The sequence below is a fragment of the Odocoileus virginianus genome, chromosome 23 (genome assembly GCF_023699985.2).
Source record: "Odocoileus virginianus isolate 20LAN1187 ecotype Illinois chromosome 23, Ovbor_1.2, whole genome shotgun sequence".
NCBI classification, from domain to species: Eukaryota; Metazoa; Chordata; class Mammalia; order Artiodactyla; family Cervidae; genus Odocoileus; species Odocoileus virginianus.
The window spans coordinates 35291482-35313370 of record NC_069696.1 but is presented as its reverse complement, the minus strand read 5'-3'; the positions used below and the strand labels follow the sequence as shown (position 1 = coordinate 35313370).

The 21889-nt window shown below is 41.4% G+C and overlaps 1 long non-coding RNA gene across 1 annotated transcript in view; it reads right to left on the bottom strand.

Annotated features, from left to right (window-relative positions):
* Positions 1-21889, bottom strand: part of LOC139030688 (uncharacterized) — a 137777-nt gene that overhangs the window by 60689 nt on the left and 55199 nt on the right. The window contains exons 2-3 of the long non-coding RNA XR_011483097.1: positions 7071-7159; positions 5276-5388 (exon numbers count right to left, since the gene is read on the bottom strand). This is a non-coding gene — a long non-coding RNA (uncharacterized lncRNA). The remainder of the gene's footprint in view (positions 1-5275; positions 5389-7070; positions 7160-21889) is intronic.

Below are 21889 nucleotides of genomic sequence, written 5' to 3'. Positions count from 1 at the left end.
AAATTAATTACAGGAAGAAAAATGGACAAAACACGAATACACGTACACTAAAGGAGACACTACTGAAAAACCCAATGGGTAAAAGAAGAAATAAAAGAGGAAATCTGAAAATATCTTGAGACAAATGAAAATAAAAACACAACTTTCCCCAGTCTGTGAGACACAGTAAAGGCAGTTATAAAACAGTAGTTTATACTGATACAGGCCTACCTCAAGAAATAAGAAAAATCTCAAACAAACAACCTAACCTACCATATAAAGGAAGTAGAAAGTGAAGAACAAACAAAGCCCAAAATCAGAAGGAAGGAAATAATAAAGATCAGAGCAAAAATAAAATAGAAACAAGTGAACAAACAAAAACAATGGAAAAGATCAAATGAAACCAAGAGCTGTTTTTTTTTTTGAAAGGTTAAATGAATCTGATAAACTATTGGCCATCAAAAAACTATAGGTTCATCAAGAAAAAAAAAAAAAAAAGGACCCAAATAAACAAAATAAGAGATAAAAGAGGAAAAATTACAACTAATATCAAAGTCATACAAAAACTTTTAAAAGAATACTATGAACAGTTATATATCAACAAATAGGACAACCTAGAAGAAATGGATAAATTTCTAGAAACACACAATCTTCCAAGACTAAATCAGGACTAAACGGGTAATCTGAACAGAGCCATCACTAGTAATGAAATTGAATCAGTAATTAAAAAACTCCCAGGAAACAAAACTCAAGGACTGGACAGCTTTGCCAGAGAATTCTACCAAACATAAGGAAGAGTAATACTTATCCTTCTCAAATATTCCAAAAAATCAAAGAGGAGGAAATGCTCCTAACTTTATTCCATGAGGCCACCATTACCCTGATACCAAAACCAAAGATACTAGAAAAAAAGTTAAAATTACAGATCACTATCTCTGATGTATATAGATGCAAAAGTCATCAACAAAATATTAGTAAACAGAATTCAATGACATAGAAAATTGATCATATACCATGATCAAGAGGAATTAATTTCAGGGATGTAAGGATGGTTTAATATTCACAAATCAAGCAATATGATAGTCTACATTAACAAAAGGAAGGATTAAAACCACATGGTCATTTCAATAGACTCAGAAAAAACATTTGACAAATTTCAAATTTATGATAAAAAGTTCTCATCAAAGTTGTTATAGAGAGAATATATCTCAATACAATAAAGGCCATTGACAACAAACCCACAGTTAACATCATACTCAAGTCCTAACCTTAGTAACCAGACAAGAAAAAGTAATAAAAAGCATCCAAATTGGAAGAGAAGAAATAAAACTGTGGCTATTTGCTGATGACATGATATTACATACAGAAAGCCCTTAAGTCTCCACCAAAATATATTAGAACTAATAAAAAGTTCAGTAAATTTTCAGGATACCAGATTAATATAGAGAAATCTGTGGCTTTTCTGTACATTAATAACAAACTATCAGAAGAGAAGGCAAGAAAAAATTATTGTTTTAAATTTCATCAAAAAGAATAAAATGTTTAGGAGTAAATGAAGGTGAAAGACCTATATTCTGAAAGCTATAAGATACTGATGAAGGAAACTAAAAATGATGGAAAGAAAACTACCATATGACCCAGCAGTTCCACTCCTGGGTATATATATCCAAAGGGCAGTAGACTTGACTAATAGGAAAGTACAACTAGATCTTCCACATTCCCTGTCAGGAGGGTCTGTATGTGGTGGGTTGCCTTAAAGAATCTGAGAGACCCTGGAGAGAAGGACATGACAAATTCCCATCCTCAGTGAAAAACATTCAGGCTCATTTCCCTCAGGGTGGCCAAACTGACATTGTTTTATACTTCTTCAGGCTAAGTCTTCCTCACCAATTAGGCCATTCACTTAAAATCAGGTGTTGATAAAGAGAAGCATGTACTTTCAAAGGCTTGAGTTTTCTGTAAAAGGCTCAGCATAGAGATGAAAGATAGACAAAAGAGCAAATTTGGAGGGGCAGGGGTCTATATCATATTTTCCGCTAATAGCACAATGCTTGGCTTATAGTATGCACTCAATAATATCAGAAAGCATACATGGATGGTGGAGAAGGGAATGGCTAACCCACTCCAGTATTCTTGCCTGGAGAATTCCATGGACAGAAGAGCCTGGCGGGCTACAGTCTATGAGATCACAAAGACAGAGTAACTAAGTTTCATACTTGAATGTAAAAATGCATGAGTGTGAGTGCTAAGTTGATTCAGTCATGTCTGACTCTGCCACCCTACGGACTGTAGCCCACCAGGTTTCTCTGTCCATGAAATTCTCCAGGCAAGAATACTGGAGTGAGTTGTCCGTACCCTCATCCAGGGAATCTTCCAGATCCAGGGATCAAACTCGTGTCTTTCATGCCTCCTGCACTGGCAGGCGGGTTCTTTTCCACTAGCGCCACCTGGGAAGCCCAGAAGAATGCGTGAATGAATGCGTGAAACACTGAAAGAGTATATTTGTTTGAGTAGCTCTCAATGGAGAAGTTCCTTCTTTAGCGCTATTAAGATCATGATTTATTCAGATGTGGCAAATAGGCTGCTCGAGGGGCAGGTCTAGTCTGTGAACTTATTTTGATTAGCTGTAATTAATTGTAATTCTGTGTAATAGAATACACAGAAGAACTATACAAAAAAGATCTTCACGACCCAGATAATCACAATGGCATGATCACTAACCTAGAGCCAGTCATCCTGGAATGTGAACTTAAGTGGGCCTTAGGAAGCATCATTATGAACAAAGCTGGTGGAGGTGGTGGAATTCTAGTTGAGCTATTTCAAATCTTAAAAGATGATGCTGTGAAAGCGCTGCACTCAGTATGTCAGCAAATTTGGAAAACTCAGCAGTGGCCACAGGACTGGAAAACATCAGTTTTCATTCCAACCCCAAAGAAAGGCAATGCCAAAGAGTTCTCAAACTACTGCACAGTTGCATACACTAGCAAAGTAATGCTCAAAATTTTCCAAGCCAAGTTTCAAGGGTACATGAACCATGAACTTCCAGATGTTCAAGCTGGTTTTAGAAAAGGCAGAGGAACCAGAGATCAAATTGCCAACATCTGTTGGATTATCAAAAAAGCAAAAGAGTTCCAGAAAAACATCTATTTTTGCTTTATTGACTATGCCAAAACCTCTGACTGCATGGATCACAACAAACTGTGGAAAATTCTTAAAGACATGGGAATATCAGACCACCTGATCTACCTCTTGAGAAACCTGTATGGAGGTCAGGAAGCAACAGTTAGAACTGGACATGGAACAACAGACTGGTTCCAAATAGGAAAAGGAGTGTGTCAAGGCTGTATAGTGTCACCCTGCTTATTTAACTTCTATGCAGAGTACATCATGAGAAATGTTGGACTGGATGAAGCACAAGCTGGAATCAAGATTGCTGGGAGAAATATCAATAACCTTAGATATGCAGATGACATCACTCTTACAGCAGAAAGCCAAGAACTAAAGAGCATCTTGATGAAAGTGAAAGAGGAGAGTGAAAAAGTTGGCTTAAAGCTCAACATTCAGAAAACTAAGATCATGGCATCTGATCCCACCACTTCATGGCAAATAGATGGGGAAACAGTGGAAAAAGTGGCTGACTTTATTTTGCTCCAAAATCACTGCAGATGGTGACTGCAGCCATGAAATTAAAAGACACTTACTCCTTGGAAGAAAAGTTATGACCAACATAGATGGCGTATTAAAAAGCAGGGACATTACTTTGGCCACAAAGGTCCATCTAATTAAGGCTATGGTTTTTCCAGTAGTCATGTATGGATGTGAGAGTTGGACTATAAAGAAAGCTGAGAACTGAAGAACTGATGGTTTTGAAATGTAGTGTTGGAGAAGACTCTTGAGAGTCCCTTGGACAGCGAGGAGATCCAACCAGTCCATCCTAAAGGAAATCAGTCCTGAATATTCATTGGAAGGACTGATGCTAAAGCTGAAACTCCAATACTTTGGCTACCTGATGTGAAGAACTGACTCATTTGAAAAGACCCTGATGCTAGGAAAGATCGAAGGTGGGAGAAGGGGATGACAGAGGATGAGATGGTTGGATGGCATCACCGACTCAATGAACATGAGTTTTGAGTAAACTCTGGGAGTTGGAGATGGACAGGGAAGCCTGGTGTGCTGCAGTCCATGGAGTTGCAAAGAGTTGGACACGACTGAGTGGCTGAACTGAACTGAACTGAAAATGTTTAATAAGCCAACATCTAGAAGTCATATTTTAAATTAAAAAAATTATTTCTGGTCTCTCGAAATAGCAGAACTGGTATGGTGGGGACTGTATTATTAAACATGAAAAATTGAAATGACAAAAATGGCTGCTTCTCTCAATGATGGAAAATGTCTCGAGATGAAAAATAGAAAATATACTTTCTTTGAAAGAGGAAAGTATTTTCATGTGCTGGGTAGCTCAAATGGTCAAGAATCTGCCTGTAATGTGGGAGACCTGGCTTCGATCCCTGGGTTGGGAAGATCCCTTGGAGAAGGGCATGGCAACCCACTGCAGTATTCTTGCCTGGAGAATCCCATGGACAGACGAGCCTGGCAGATTACAGTCCATAGGGTTGCAAAAAGTTGGACACAATTGAGTGACTAACACTTTCACTTCTTTATGTAAGCTGCCCTGAATTGAAAGAATACATCCAACACTTAGCTTGATTATATACCAGATTGACCCTTTGGGTATTTATACTCAATGTTTTGGTATCCAGGAAGCAATTTCATTTCAGTCAAAGAAAGAATTGATGCTTAAACCGGGGGATAGGTGTTTGTAGTACCAAAAATGTCCATATAAAAGCCTGATGACAGTACACCTGAAATACTACCTAAAGAGGAAACTATCTCAGGTCCCACATCACCTTGAACAGACCCCCATTAAAGTATGTAACCAGCTTTTAAAACTCCTTAACTGTTTCTTTTAATAGATAACGGGCAGATTTTTCATAGTTTATCTTGTCATCATTGTATCCTCCACACTTAACACAGAGTAGGCTCTAAATGAAAGTTTATTGAACGGATGAATAACTATTGTATTGAGCTGGAAGCTGGAAAAGACTGTTTCTCAGTTTTATGAGTCTCCAACTCTATTTGGCTTAGTGTTCATTTCTCACTAAAAAATATGCCAGGTAGTAGGAAAATAATTTTTTTTCCTTGAAATAATTTTGATAGCAACCTCTTACAAACAGTCTTCCAGACAGCGGCAAATATGAATGCAAATATCCTCTGCTCCATGTAAACTTCTGCTTACCTCCTTGGAAAACAGCCCAAGAAAGAAGGGCACAGTGAGCTCACAGATGCCAGAGGGTGAGGGTGTTGGTTTCTGAGAAGGTCTTGGGCACATGGGCTGAAAAATCATGGGAACTGTGTATGAAGAGAAAGGGAAAAACAGACATGTGTTATCTTCTTCACATTCTCAGGAGCCTGGTGCTTGAGATACAGTACATCTTTCTCTTTCATTCTTCTTTGAAAAATAGCTCAGGTTTAAAAAAACAAAAAGACTGTACCCTGGAAGAGAGACTTGTGCCAAGGAATACAAAAGCAACTGCTCTCCTGGGGATGACTGAAGACCAAGCTGTTTCTTATAGATCCCTTTGGGAGCTTCCCTGGTTCAGATGGTAAAGAATCTGCCTTCAATGCAGAAGACCCAGGTATGATCCCTGGATCAGAAAGATCCTCTGGAGAAAGGAATGACTACTCACTGCAGTATTCTTGCCTTGAGAAGCCTGAAGGAGCTTGAAGGGGTATTGCCTTGGGGAGCCTGGAGAGGTATAGTCCATGGGGTCATAAAGAGTTGGACACGACTGAGTAACTAACACGTGCAATGAAAGCTAACAATATTCTCCCCAGAGAAATGCACAAGTACTCACATGAACAACATTTTGCCTGTATTTTCAAGGAATTCAAAGATTACCTCCCTTTGGGCACAAGTTAAGAAACTCTGTTTGAAACACTTTGAATGTCTCTTCATTTGAATGTCCTACATCATCCTGATGTTCCTACAGTCACTAAATTTTGATTCCAGGTCTTGGAAGGCCCTGCCTTGGTCTGCCCTCTTCATCCCTTTCCTTCCCACCTCCCCTCTTCACTAAGGCTCCCAAAAAACTTTCTCCTTGTGTGAAAAGAGTTTTCAACATAACATCAGTTCAGCATTCCCTGGGGAGATAACCAGAATAAATGACATGATTCAGCAACTCACTTCTATTTATTTAAAATCACTTGGAGAACATTTCCAAGGGGCCTGTACACTGTAAACACTTCAGATAGTTACCCTCCTTAAACAGGAACTGTGCATGTAAATACATGGTTCCCTGGGCTAGTGGTAAATTCACATTAACACACAGGAAGAATATGATGTGTTCATATTTCCCTGGGGGATTTCTAAGGCTCCCAACCAACAGGAAAGTCTCACTCCCATTGACGGGAAAGGGATATAAATAGACTGAGTTGCATTTCAATTCCTTCATGTGGATGACTAGATAACATGCCCAGGCTGAGGGGGAGAAAACAGCTCAGGTCAGGAATCAGGAATGTTCAAACAGGATGCCAGGTAGATATGTCCTGGGAAACTTGATATAAGAGACTAGGAAAGAGGCACTAGAGTGGACGTTCTCCAGTGAGCATCAAACTGTCAATGTTATCCCAATGCTATGTTTTCCAATGTTAACTTATATATTCGTTCATTTTAAGAAACTCACTCTGTATGCTCTTGTGTTCAGTGTTTTTCTACAATATTTATTTTCTCCATGGTCTGGAGTAGTAGGCCAATATGCTCTTATAAGCATTTATTCTTTGTCTTCCACCACTAGCATGTAAGCTTCCTTTGGGCAGAATCTTCTTTTGTGATAAGGTAGTTAACAATCCAAGCTCTTAGAGTGCCTTGGTTCATCATTATAAATATGATTATTCTATGTTAAATAGTATGAGTTGAAAAATATGGACATAACAGTTGGAAGAAGAATCCCCCTTAGTAACATGACACCAAAAAACCCCACTCCCCCCCCCCCCCAAAAAAAAACACTAAAAATTTTTAAAATACGAGTTACCATTTAAAGAATGCCAACTTGGAAACTTCTTTGAGGTCTAGTCTCTTAAGCCTTGAACTGAAGTTCTCTTGCAGGCAGGCAATCTCAACCTAGTGTTTTGAAAAGCAACAAAAATTCTCATAAAGGTTTTTCACTATTTCAAATGAAGGAGCTGCTTTTCAAAATCAAATCTCTCCTAGACATTAACTGCTGAAACAAAAAGACATAAATTCCATGATCAAGTTGTCAGAAAATAAATCAGCATTTTCCAGTTATAGGTGCCCTCACATATTTCACGTGCACACCCAGGACCTTAAACCGTTCATTCTGTTCTGTTTACAAACAAAAAGAAAATGTGACATGTGAATTCACCTTTAATAAAAAAGGGAGTGTAAACCTCTTCCCCTGGCTGTTCCATCCTATGAGGCTGACAGGATTTCAATTTTAACTGTACTCAGAGGAGGCCCCCTGGTATGGTGAAGAGCCTGAAATGAGAAGCCAGACTGCAGGCGAGGGCAACCCTGGCTCTGATGCTCCTTAGTGGTATCAGCTGGACAAGTTACTGACCCTCTTTGAACTTCAGTTTCCTTTATCTGTAAAACTGTATCACTAATAATACCTAATTCTTGGGGTTCCATGATAATTCTTGAGGAATAAAATGGTTGAAGATTTAAAACAGTAAACACTGCTACACAAATAAGTGTTAGCTATTACCATAAACTGAAGTGATCTATGCAACGCAAAAGGCAAAGAAGAAAAGGAAAGATACATCCATCTGAATGCAGAATTCCAAAGAATAGCAAGAAGAGGTAAGAAAACCTTCCTAACTAAACACTGCAAAGAAATAGAGGAAAACAACAGAATGGGAAGGACTAGAGATCTCTTCAAGAAAATCAGAGATACCAACGGAACATTTCATGCAAAGATGGGCTCAATAAAGCACAGAAATTTTATGAACCTAACAGAAGCAGAAGATATTAAGAAGAGGTGGCAAGAATACACAGAAGAAACATACAAAAAAGATCTTCATGACCCAGATTACCATGATGGTGTGATCACTCACCTAAAGCCAGACACCCTGGAATGTGAAGTCAAGTGGGTCTTAGGAAGCATCATTATGAACAAAGCTAGTGGAGGTGATGGAATTCCAGTTGAGCTATTTCTAATCCTAAAAGATGATGCTGTGAAAGTGCTGCACTGAATATGCCAGCAAATTTGGAGAACTCAGCAGTGGCCACAGGACTGGAAAATGTCAGTTTTCATTCTAATCCCAAAGAAAGGCAATGACAAAGGATGCTCCAACTACTGCACAATTGCACTCATCTTACATGCTAGCAAAGTAATGCTCAAAATTCTCCAAGCAAGGCTTCAACAGTACATGAACCAAGAACTTCCAGATATTGAAGCTAGATTTAGAAGAGGAAGAGGAACCAGAGATAAAATTACCAACATCTACTGGATCATAGAAAAAGCAAAAGAGTTCCAGAGAAACATCTATTTCTGCTTCTTTGATCATGCTAAAACCTTTGACTGTGTGGATCACAACAAACTGTGGAACATTCTTCAAGAACTGAGAATATCAGACCACCTTATCTGCCTCCTGAAAAACCTGTATGCAGGTCAACAAACAACAGTTAGAACCGGACATGGAACAACAGACTGGTTCAAAATTGGGAAAGGAGTATGTCAAAGTTGTATATTGTCACCCTGCTTATTTAACTTACATGCAGAGTATATCGTGCAAAATGCCCAGCTGGATGGAGCACAAGCTGGAATCAAGATAAATATCAATAACCTCAGATATGCAGATGACACCACCCTTATGGTAGAAAGCGAAGAAGAACTAAAGAGCCTCTTGATGAAAGTGAAAGAGGAGAGTGAAAAAGTTGGTTTAAAACTCAACATTCAAAAACCAAGATCATGGCATTGGCTTCCATCACTTCATGGCAAATACATAGGGAAACAATGGAAACAGTGACAGACTTTATTTTTGGGGGCTCTAAAATCATTGCAGATGGTTACTACAGCCATGAAATTAAAACATGCTTGCTCCTTGCCAGAAAAGCTATGACCAACCTAGACAGCATATTAAAAACCAGAGACATTATTTCACCAAGAAAAATCCTTATAGTCAAAGCTATGGTTTCTCCAGTAGTCATATATGGATGTGAGAGTCGGACCGTGAAGAAGGCTGAGCACAGAATTGATGCTTTTGAGCTGTGGCATTGGAGAAGACTCTTGAGAGTCCCTTGGACAGCAAAGAGATCAAACTGGTCAATCCTAAAGGAAATCAATCCTGAATATTCATTAGAAGGACTGATGCTGAAGTTGAAGTTCCAATATTTTGGCCACCTGATACAAAGAAGGGACTCATTGGAAAAGACCCTGATGCTGGGCAAGATTGAAAGCAGGAGGCGAAGGGGACGACAGAGGACAAGATGGTTGTATCGTGTCACCAACTCAATGGACATGAGTTTGAGCAAGCTCTGGGAGATGGTGAAGGACAGGGAAGCCTGGTGTGCTGCAGTCCATGGGGTTGCAAACAGTCAGACATGACTGAGCAACTGAACAACAACAATTACCATAACCAGTGGTTTCTGAGTTTTGAGTATCTGGGAATCACCTACTGTGCTTGTTGTGAAGCAGGTCCTCTGAGGTATCCTCTATAAATTTTCACTTGATGGAGCTGGAGGGGGCCCAGAAATCTATAAGTTTAAGGGCGGGACGCAGAGAGCTAACTGCCATGCTTTCCAGCTGAACCCAGCTCTCTTGTAACTGAATACATCCATTTGCAATTTAAGCTAAATCCAGGGAAGAAAAAATTGAAATGTATGCCTTCATCACTTGTTTCTGGTGTCTCAAATGATGCATTCTATGATATTTTCTCAGTGAGTTTTCACAGCCCAATACTAAACACGCACCCCCTTCTTCTTTCTCTAAAGTTACTGGTCCAAATCTTATAAGTGGTTTCCAGAGTCTTCTTGGATCACTCAACCAATAAATAACATCATCTGGTTTTTCGTGTTTTCCTCGAAACTAAGTCTCTCTGGCTCTTTATCATTCTGGTTGCTCTTCTATATTCCCTCTAGTACCAGGAACAAATCAGCAAATCATCACTACTTCATGTCTCTGAAGTACCAAAGGAAGTGATTCACAGGAACAAATGCGCCAGTGCAAATATTATTGTAGGTTATAGCAAGGTTCATCATTGTAGTTCAAGTTTAAAGCATGGCATCTTCACAGGGCTTTAAAGGGAACGGGAGAGAGGGAGCGTGAGAAAAGGGTGAGGGGGAGTGGTTAAGAGGAGTCCAAACTCATGACCAAGCTCAGAAGTAGTTATTATCACTATTGTCACCTTAGTAGGCACATGAACAATTGCACCAAAGAAAGGATGTGAAAATCAAGGACAAAGAACATCACTAATCCAATGTAGAAGGTGGCAAGTCCCAGAAGAAAGCCCTCATAGGAGGAGATCAACAAATATTTTAAAATTAGATTATCTCAATGCCAAATATCTTCTTTATAATTGATTGCTGAGCAATTCGTTTTAGTAATAATCTAGCTGTCATATAGAGATGTGTGTTTGCTAGACTGCTGGGGGTGGGTGGTGGTGGAGAGGTGCATTAATTCCCATGGGGCAGACTATTCACAGGTCCTTTCATTCCATTTAATCCAACCTAAAACAGTATTCCACGGTCCCACCCCTGCCCCCACCCTTTTTTTGTTTTACTTCAAATAAACGTGAACACTCCTTAGAGAAGGCTATAATGGAAAACAGCTCACTAATAGAAGACTTGGAGAGAATCCCTCTGGTTGTGGATTGACCTTGGCAGGTAAGGATTTGACAGTAAGGTCAAATCCATACGATTAGGTATGATGACTCTAGGTACGATGACTCTTAGGTATGATGACTCTAAGAAATTATTACGCTGATAACAGTATTTCTACCCCTGGCTCCCGGCCCCATCCACATACCCCTCTGGAGAGGCTGTACGGGGACTGGTCCGCTTAGTCACTGTGGGGCCCAAGATGTGGGTAAGGAGGTGAGCCTGCTCTCGGCTCTATCCAGAGACAGCCATCTCCTAGAGCGAAGGTACTTGGGGAAAACGCCCCAACTCCCCAAACTTCTCCTCCCGAACTGCCCCAGGAGCTCAAAGAAGCGCGGCACCGGGACGACGGAGCAGAGTGGTGTGGACAGTCTCGACAGGAGGGAGGTGTGGAGGAGAAAGGGCAGCAAGAGAGAGAAACTCTCCTCCAGCCAGACTTGCAACTTCTATCACCAGCACGTTTGAAGGTGAGGACGCAGAGCGGCCGGTTGGACTTGTGGCTGGTATTCTCGGCCATGCCCTTGCCCCAGAAATCGTTGGAGAAGATGCCCCAGCGCAGCGGGGCCCTGGGCCGCACGTCGGGGTTGTTGACGATCGCCCACACGTCGTCGTGCACGAACTCGCCCCTCAGGGAGCGGCCGCAGCACAGGCAGCTCGCCCCGGCCAGCAGCACCGCGGCTCCCGCCAGGCGAGTCCGCAGTCCCGCCGCTGGGAGGCCGCGCGGTCCCCGCCGCCGCCTCGGGCAGAGCGGGTCACCACCATCGCGCCGCCGCCGCTGTCCTGGTTTCTCCCGGGCGTCTAGCATTCTCCCCGGCCGGGGCCCGGACGGTGCGCGGGCATGGCCGGCCCAGCTGTCCCTCCCCGCCTCCTCGGGCCATCGCCACGTCCTCTGCCCCACTGCGTTCGTCCCGCTCGCCATTGCCTCCACCTCGAAATCCCGGGACCCGCGCCGCTTCCCTCCCACGCCCCGCACCCTCCGCCCGTGCCGGGCTGGCCTCGCGCTCAGCCTGCCGGCGCGGCGGTAAGAGACGGCGAGAGTCCGCGTGCAGGTGGAGAGGTCGCTGCGTGGGGCCGCCCGGAACGGCGGGAAGGGGGCACCGGGATCCTGTACGCTGTGCCCGCGATGCCCTCCGTCCCTCATCATTTCACCATTAAGGGTCTGCTGTGAGGACCTCACCGGCGGGCACCTCCAGGCCCCGGGCCAGGACGGGCTGAGCAGGTGCGCAGCCGGAACCCCCGCCCGCGCTCCGGGAGAGGCAAGTGGCGGCCGCCGCCGCCCGGGACGTCCCCGGCTTTTCAGCACCCCGGACTACAGCGGCGGCCCCCGGGCCACGCTCTCTCTCCCGCTCCGCGCTCCTGTCCCGTCTCCGCCTGCGCTGTCTGCTTCCCCGGCTTTCTGTCCCCACCGCCCCGCATCCCGCGGTTGCAGCCTCGGAGCGCAGGTGGAAACTGCAGGGAAATGGAGCTTCGAAGAGTCCTGAAAACCGAGAGTGGGTCTCCCTGAGGTGGGCTTCCTGCCCTCCCTGCCCCGGTTCGTTTACCGGCTGTTTTCCTTTACCGTCCGTTGCTCTGCTTGCCTTTAAATTCTCAGGTTCAATTTTTGGTTTGGGTTTGGGGTCTGTTGATTACTGAAATATTTTTCCTAATTTTATTTTCTAAAGAGATGATGCGGGAAAGGCAGAGCAAATTCATCTTCACTTGGTTTTGAATATTATTTTCTGGTCTTTGCATCTGAACTGTTCCTGCCCTCGTTATGCAAAGAACTGCTCAATTTCTCTCGCTAAACTGACCTGTCTGATTTTTGTATTTTGTATTTTAAACATCAATTATATATATATATAATTTGTTAGATATATATATATATCTAACAAATTAGATATCCCAGGGTTCTTATTACTCCATCTATCTTGAAGTTTGAAAATTTGTTAACTCTTTGATTTGAAATGTAACATTGGTAGATGTTAGTCACCTGGAATTTGACATCCAAATAAAAAACTGTAAAATGCTTTCTTCACCACTGATTTGGTTGTTTTCTACCCAAATTTATTCCAAACAAAGCATTTGAGGCAAATTGTTTGAGTAGTTGAACACTCACTAAATGGAGTGACACATTCACTTGGAATAAAAATATTCCGACAGGCAGCATTTTATCCATTTTTGGTAACTTAAAAATTAGTGAATGAGATTGAAAATTTGAAGCTGAACATTCCCAATTTTCATCAAATGATTTCACACTCTGGCAGCTTTCAGTTCAGTTCAGTTCAGTTGCTCACTCTTTTCGACCCCATGGACTGTAGAATGCCAGGATTCCCTGTTCATCACAATCGAGTCAGTGATGCAGTCCAACCATCTCATCCTCTGTCATCCCCTTCTCCTCCTGCCTTCAATCTTTCCCAGCATCAGGGTCTTTTCAAATGAGTCAGCTCTTCACATCAGGTGGCCAAAGTATTGTAGCTTCAGTTTCAGCATCAGTCCTTCCAATGAATACTCAAGACTGATTTCCTTTAGGATGGACTGGTTTGATCTCCTTGCTGTCCAAGGGACTCTCAAGAGTCTCCTCCAACACCATGGTTCAAAAGCATTAATTCTTCAGTTCTCAGCTTTCTTTATAGTCCAGCTCTCACATCCATACATGACTACTGGAAAAACCATAGCTTTGACCAGACGGACCTTTGTTGGCAAAGTAATGTCTCTGCTTTTTAAAATGCTGTTTAGGTTGGTCATAGCTTTCCTTCCAAGGAGCAAGTGTCTTTTAATTTCATGGCTACAGTCACCATCTTCAGTGATTTTGGAGCACCCAAAATAAAGTCTCTCACTGTTTCCATTGTTTCTCCATCTATTTGCCATGAAGTGATGGGACTGGATGCCGTGATCTTAGTTTTCTGAATGCTGCATTTTAAGCCAGCTTTTTTTTCACTCTCCTCTTTCACTTTCCTTAAGACACTCTTTAGTTCTTCTTCACTTTCGGCCATAAGGGTGGTGTCATCTGCATGTCTGAGGTTGTTGATATTTCTCCCAGCAATCTTGATTTCAGCTTGTGCCTCATCAAGCTCAGCATTTCACATGATGTACTCTGCATATAAGTTAAATAAGCAGGGTGACAACATATAGCCTTGACATACTCCTTTTCCTATTTGTAACCAGTCTGTTTTTCCATGTCTGGTTCTAACTGTTGCTTCTTGACCAGCATACAGATTTCTCATCTGACAGGTATGGTGCTCTGGTATTCCCACCTCTTGAAGAATTTTCCACAGTTTATTGTTATCCACACAGTCAAAAGTTTTGGTATAGTCAATTAGCAGAAGTAGATGTTTTTCTGGAACTCTCTTGCTTTTGTGATGATCCAACAGATGTTGGCAATTTGATCTCTGGTTCCTCTGGCTTTTCTAAATCCAGCTTGAACATCTGAAAGCTCACAATTCATGTACTGTTGAAGCCTGGCTTGGAGAATTTTGAGCGTTATTTTGCTAGCATGTGAGATGAGTACAACTGTGCAACAGTTTGAATGTTGTTTGGCATTGCCTTTCTTTGGGATTGGAATGAAAACTGACCTTTTCCAGTCCTGTGGCCATTGTTGAGTTTTCCAAATTTGCTGGCATATTGAGTGCAGCACTTTCACAGCATCATCTTTTAGGGTTTGAAATAGCTCAACTGGAATTCCATCACCTCCACTAGCTTTGTTCGTAGTGATGCTTCCTAAGGCCCCCTTGCCTTCACACTGCAGAATGTCTGGCTCTAGGTGAGTGATCACACCATCATTTGGAAGGAAAGTTCTGAAGATATCAGTTAGGTCCATTTGGTCTAATGTTTCATTAGATTTGGTCTAATGTTTCCTTCTTGATTCTCTGTTTTGATGATCTGTCTGTTGGTGTAAGTGGGGTGTTAAAGTGCCTAGTACTGTGTTACTGTCAATTTCCCCTCTTATGCCTGTTAGTGATTGCCTTATGTATTGTGGTGCTCCTATGTTGGGTGCATAAGTATTTACAATTTTTATGTCTTCTTATTGAATTGATTCTCTTGATCATTATGTAGTGTCCTTCTTCGTCTCATAATAGTCTTTATATTAAAGTCTATTTTGTCTGAAACAAGGATTGCCACTCCGGCTTTCTTTTGGTTTCCATTCGCATGGAGTGTCTTTTTGCTTCCTTTTACTTTCAGTCTGTATGTTTCTGTAGGTCTGAAGTGGGTCTCTTATAGGCAGGATATATATGAATCTTGTTTTTGTATGCATTCAGTCAGTCTGTATCTTTTGGTGCATTTAATCTGCCTATATTTAAGGTAATTATTGATATACATGTTCTAATATTGACATTTTCTTAATTGCTTTGGGTTTATTTTTATAGGTATTTTCTTTCTCTTGTGTTTGTTTACGGGCTATGTAAGTCCCTTTAGTATTTGCTATAAGGCTGGTTTGGTTGTGCTAAGTTCTTTAACTTTTGCTTGTCTGTGGAGCTTTTTATTTCTCCATCAATTTTGAATGGGCTTCCCTTGTAACTCAGTTGGTAGAGAATCTGTCTGCAATGCAGGAGACCTGGGTTTGATTCCTGGGTTGGGAAGATCCCCTGAAGAAGGAACTGGCAACTCACTCCAATATTCTTGCCTAGAAAATCCCTGTGGACAGAGGAGGCTGGCAGGCTACAGTCCATGGGGTTGCAAGAGTCGGACATGACTTAGTGACTAAACGACCACCACCATCAATTTTGAATGAGATCTTTGCTGGGTAAAATAATCTTGGTTGCATTTTTTTTTCTTTTAGTACTTTAAATATATCCTTTAATGACATATGTGTGTATGGATGTGTGTGTGTATGTTCCATTATTTCTGTAATTACCAGCTTGATCTGCTGGGAATGAAAAGATATCCTTTCACTCCCTTCTGGCTTGCAGTTTCTGCTGAAAGACCCAGTCTTAATCATATGGGTTTTCCCTTGTATGTTACTGGTTGCTTTTCCCATGCTTTTTTAAAATAAACTTTCTTTGTGTTTAATCTCTGTTAGCTTTCCTAATATGTCTCGATGTGTTTCTCCTTGGACTTCTGTAAGGAACTCTGTTCTTCTTGGACTTGATCGACTATTTCTTTCTCCATGTTGTGGGAGTTTCAACTATAATTTCTTCAAGAATTTTCACAATGCCATTCTTTTTTCTTCTTCCTCTGAGTTTACTATAACTTGAATGTTGGTGCATTTAATATCAGCCCCAAAGTATATGAGGCTATCCTCAGTTCTTTTTATTCTTTTCCCTTTATTCTGTTCTTCAGCAGTTATTGCCACTATTCTATCTTCCAGCTCACTTGTCCGGTCTGCCTCAAATTTTCTGCTATTGATTCCTTCTAGAGTATTTTTAATTTGAGTAGTCATGTTGTTCATCTCTGCTTGCTTATTCTTTATTTCTTCTATGTCCTTGGTGTTTTATTGACTGTGTCAATTATTTCTTGCATTTTCTTCATTCTATTTTCAAGTCTTTGGAACATCTTTAGTATCATTATTCTGAATTCTCTTTCAAATAGATTGCTTATATAGTTTTCATTTATTTATTTGGTCTTGTGAATTTCTAACTGTTTCATTTGTGATGGTGAGGGTGGGATGATATGGGAGAATGGCATTGAAAAATGTGAATTATCATATGTGAAATGAATCGCCAGTCCAGGTTCAATGCATGATACAGGGTGTTCGGGGTTGGTGCACTGGGATGACCCAGAAAGATGGCATGAGGAGGGAAGTGGGCAGGGGGTTCAGGATGGGGAACACATGTACACCCATGGTGGATTCAAGTCAATGTATTGCAAAACCAATACAATATTGTAAAGCAAAATAAATAAATAAAGTGAGGGGGAAAAAATAAGGGCCTTAGGATTTATGTAATGGCAAAAGAATATTGATTTTAACTTAGAATCACCAACTGTATTAGCACCTAATAAGAGAGTTAGCCTATTGTTTGAAGGTTTGAAGCCAGGCCTTGACTTCTCTCTGGCTATGAGTCCTCAAAGGCTGTTTGCCTACTTTTAATATCTATTGATTAGTACTAATTTTGTTAGCTAGATCTTCTGAATAAAGTGATATTCCACTGAACTCACAAATGATAAACAAGTGAAATAGCTTTGTTGCTGATATGGTAAAAGTTGTAGTGGTCTGCATGGAACATCAAACCAGCTGCAACATCCCTGTAAGTCAAATTTTAATTTGTGCATAGCAAGACCTTGTTGCTGTTTGTTGTTTAGTCATTAAGTCGTCTGACTCTTAGTGACCCCCATAGAGTGCAGCATGCTAGGCTTCTCTCTCTTTCACTATCTCCCAGAGTTTGCTCAAATTCATATCCATTGAGTCAGTGATGCCATCCAACCATCTCATCCTCTGTCACCCCTTTCTCCTCCTGCCCTCCATCTTTCCCAGCATCAGGGTCTTTTCGAATGAAAAGGTGACCAAAGTATTGGAGCTTCAGGTGGCCAAAGTATTGGAGCTTCAGCTTCAGCATCAGTCCTTTCAGTGAATATTCAGGATTGATTTCCTTTAAGATTGACTAGTTGGATCGCCTTGCACTCCAAGGGACTCTAACAAGTCTTCTCCAGCATCACAATTTGAAAGCACCAGTTCTTCAGTGCTCAGCCTTCTTTATGATCCAGTTTTCACATCCATACATGACTACCAGGAAAACCATAGCTTTGACTCTATGGAACTTTGTCAGTAGATTGATGTCTCTGGCTTTTAATATGATTCTAGGTTTGTCACAGCTTTCCTTCCAAGGTTCAAGACCTTAACTCTCTTCAATTCTATAAATCTTGAGAATGGTGAGGGCACTGTAGCTGGGCCTCTTGCAGTGAACAGTTAGCAAAGTTTTGGATGCAAAGGCAGCTGCAGAAAAAGGTTTGAAACTAACAGAGGTTGGTTCGTGAGATTCAAGGAAAGAAGCTATCACCATAACATAAAAGTGCAAGATGAAGCAGCAAGTGCTGATGTAAAAGCTGCAGCAAATTATTCAGAAGACCTAGCTAGCAAAGTTTATTTGTTTATTTATTTGGCTGTGCTGGGTCTTAGTGATTCATGTGGGATTTAGTTCCCTGACCAGGGATTGAACCCAAGCCCCCTGCATTGGTAGTATGGACCACCAGGGAAGTCCCTAATACATTCTTATTTGATCTGTAAAGGCAGAAAAATGTTAGGTTGACTGAAAAACATGTCTAACTTGAGTTGTAAAAACAGTCATGGCCCCTCAAGCAATTTCCTCACTCGAGACAGTTTATAAACTCAGAACTCTTTGAATGAGGGGAGAGGCAGGATCTTCTTGAAGAAGGGTCTTGGTACACTGCCAAAATGTATACTATTGGTCTTTCTCCCAGCCCTTCCCAAAAGGACCTACAGGGTAAATGTACAGTGGGGAAAAGGAAATAATGAGAGCTTTAGAGGACTTCTAGACACTAATTTTGTTTTTTTTTTTCCATTTATTTTTATTAGTTGGAGGCTAATTACTTTACATCATTACAGTAGTTTTTGTCATACATTGAAATGAATTAGCCATGGATTTACATGTATTCCCCATCCCAGTCCCCCCTCCCACCTCCCTCTCCACCCGATCCCTCTGGGTCTTCCCAGTGCACCAGGCCCGAGCACTTGTCTCATGCACCCAACCTGGGCTGGTGATCTGTTTAACCCTAGATAATATACATGTTTCAATGCTGTTCTCTTGAAACATCCCACCCTCGCCTTCTCCCAGAGTCCACAAGTCTGTTCTATACATCTGAGTCTCTTTTTCTGTTTTGCATATAGGGTTCTCGTTACCATCTTTCTAAAGTCCATATATATGTGTTAGTATACTGTAATGGTCTTTATCTTTCTGGCTTACTTCACTCTGTATAATGGGCTCCAGTTTCATCCATCTCATTAGAACTGATTCAAATGAATTCTTTTTAATGGCTGAGTAATATTCCATGGTGTATATGTACCACAGCTTCCTCATCCATTCGTCTGCTGATGGGCATCTGGGTTGCTTCCATGTCCTGGCTATTATAAACAGTGCTGCGATGAACATTGGGGTGCACGTAGACATTAATTTTGAAATGACAGTACTTTCAGGAACCAGCCCCACTCCCCGCCAAATATCACTGTGGTTTATCTGTTGCATGGACTATGTAGTTCATGTGATCAATGAAATTTTAGCTTATGTCTTTCTTACAGTGGGACTGGTGGGTCCTCAAAACTGTCCTGTAGTTATTTCCCAGGTCAAGAATGCATAGTGTAATAGATACACTCAGCAGCTTGCCGAATCCTCACATTGGTTGCATGATCTGTGGAGTGAGAACTATTATGATGGGAAAGGCCAATTGGAAGCCATTAGCCCCAGGAGAAGAGTAAACCAAAAGCAATACTGCATTCTTTTTTTTTGTTTGTTTGTTTGTTTTTCCATTTATTTTTATTAGTTGGAGGCTAATTACTTTACAACATTGCAGTGGTTTTTGTCATACATTGAAATGAATTAGCCATGGATTTACATGTATTCCCCATCCCGGTCCCCCCTCCCACCTCCCTCTCCACCCCATCCCTCTGGGTCTTCCCAGTGCACCAGGCCCGAGCACTTGTCTCATGCATCCAACCTGGGCTGGTGTACCCAGCAAGGATCTCATTCAGATACGAAGGAGAACTCAAAAGCTTTACAGACAAGCAAAAGCTGAGAGAATTCAGCACCACCAAACCAGCTCTTCAACAAATACTAAAGGATCTTCTCTAGACAGGAAACACAGAAAGGTGGTATAAACGTGAACCCCAAACAACAAAATAAATGGCAACGGGACCATACCTATCAATAATTACCTTAAATGTAAATGGGTTGAATGCCCCAACCAAAAGACAAAGGCTGGCTGAATGGATACAAAAGCAAGACCCCTATATATGCTGTCTACAAGAGATCCACCTCAAAACAAGGGACACTTACAGACTAAAAGTGAAGGGCTGGAAAAAAATATTCCACGCAAACGGAGACCAAAAGAAAGCAGGAGTCGCAACACTTGTATCAGATAAAATAGACTTTCAAATTAAGGCTGTGAAGAGAGACAAAGATGGACACTACCTAATGATCAAAGGATCAATCCAAGAAGAAGATATAACAATTATAAATTTATATGCACCCAACATAGGAGCATCGCAATATGTAAGGCAAACACTAACGAGTATGAAAGAGGAAATTAATAGTAACACAATAATAGTAGGAGACTTTAATACCCCACTCACAACTATGGGTAGATCAACTAAACAGAAAATGAACAAGGAAATACAAACTTTAACGGACACAATGGACCAGCTAGACCTTATTGACATCTATAGGACGTTTCACCCCAAAACAATCAACTTCACCTTTTTCTCAAGTGCACACGGAATCTTCTCCAGAATAGATCACATCCTGGGCCATAAATCTAGTCTTGGTAAATTCAAAAAAATTGAAATCATTCCAGTCATCTTTTCTGACCACAGTGCAGTAAGATTAGATCTCAATTACAGGAAAAAAATTATTAAAAATTCAAACATATGGAGGCTAAACAACACGCTTCTGAATAACCAACAAATCATAGAAGAAATCAAATCTTCATTCAGTTCACTTATTTGGCCTGTCCAGAAGGCAAATGGATTTTGAAGAATGACAGTGGATAGTCATAAGCTTAACTAGGTAACTCCAACTGCAGTTGCTGTACCAGATGTGGTTTTATTGCTAATTAACACATCCCTGGAACCTGGTGTGCAGCTATTGATCTAGCAAGTGCCTTTTTCTCCATGCCTGTCAATAAGAGCCACCAGAAACAGTTTGCTTTCACTTTTAACCTCAAGGGTATATCAACTCTTCAGCCCTATGTCATCGTTTAGTTTGTAAGCATCTTGATTACCTTTCTCTTCCACTGGATATCACACTGGTCCTTTAAATTGGTGACATTATGCCAGTTGGACTTAGTGAGCGAGAAGCAACTGTAAACTTATTTTAGACATTTGCATCTCAGAAAGTGAGAAATAAATCTGACAAAAAATTCAGAAATATTCTACCTCAGTGAAATTTCTAGGATACCAGTGGTTTGGGCATGTTGAGATAACTCTTCTCAGGTGAAGAATAAGTTATTGCATTTGGCTTTTCCTGCAAGTAAGAAAAAATATAGTGCCTACTAGGTTTCTGGATTTTTGCAGTAACATATTCCTCATTTGGAGTGTGTTACTATGGCCCATTTACAGAGTGACCCACAAAGCAGCTAATTTTGAGTGGAGCCAGAATATGAAGAGAGGACTGTGCCACAGGTCCAGGATGCTGTGCGAGCTGCTTTGTCACTTGGGCTATGTGACTCAGCAGATGCAGTGGTCCTTGAAGTGTTGGTAGATAGGGACACTGGGGCTTTTGGCAGGTCCTTAAAGGAGAATCACGGGTTTCCCCAGTGACTCAGTGGTAAAGAATCCGCCTGTCAATAGAGGAGATGCCAGTTTGGTCCCTGGGTCAAGAAGATCCCCTGAAGAAGGAAATGGCAATCCACTCCAGCATTCTTGCCTGGGAAATTCCCTGAACAGAGGATCCTGGAAGGCTAAAAGTCCATGGGGTCACAAAACAGTCAGACACAACTTAGCGACTAAACAATAACAACAAAGATAGGAGAATCATAGTGCAGGTCCTTAGCATTTTGGACCAACACCCTTTCATCCTCTGTAGATAACTGGTCTTCTTTTGAGAAACAGCTCTTGGTCTGTTATTGAGCCTTAGCAGAGATTGAATGCTTAACCATGGGCCCCCAAGTTATTATGGTGACTTGAGCTGCCCATGATGAACTGGGTATAACATTAGGTGTACACAGCAGCAATCCATCATCGAATCTCAGTGGTATGTATCTGATCAAGCCCAAGTAGGCCCTGAAGGCCTAAGTATGTTACATGAAGAAGCATCCCAAATGTTCTTGATCCCCACTCCTGCTCTACTGTTTTTTCTCTCTCTACCTGCTCTCATGACCACAAGGGGAATTCTCTATGATTAGTTAACAGAAGAAGAAAAGACTAGGACA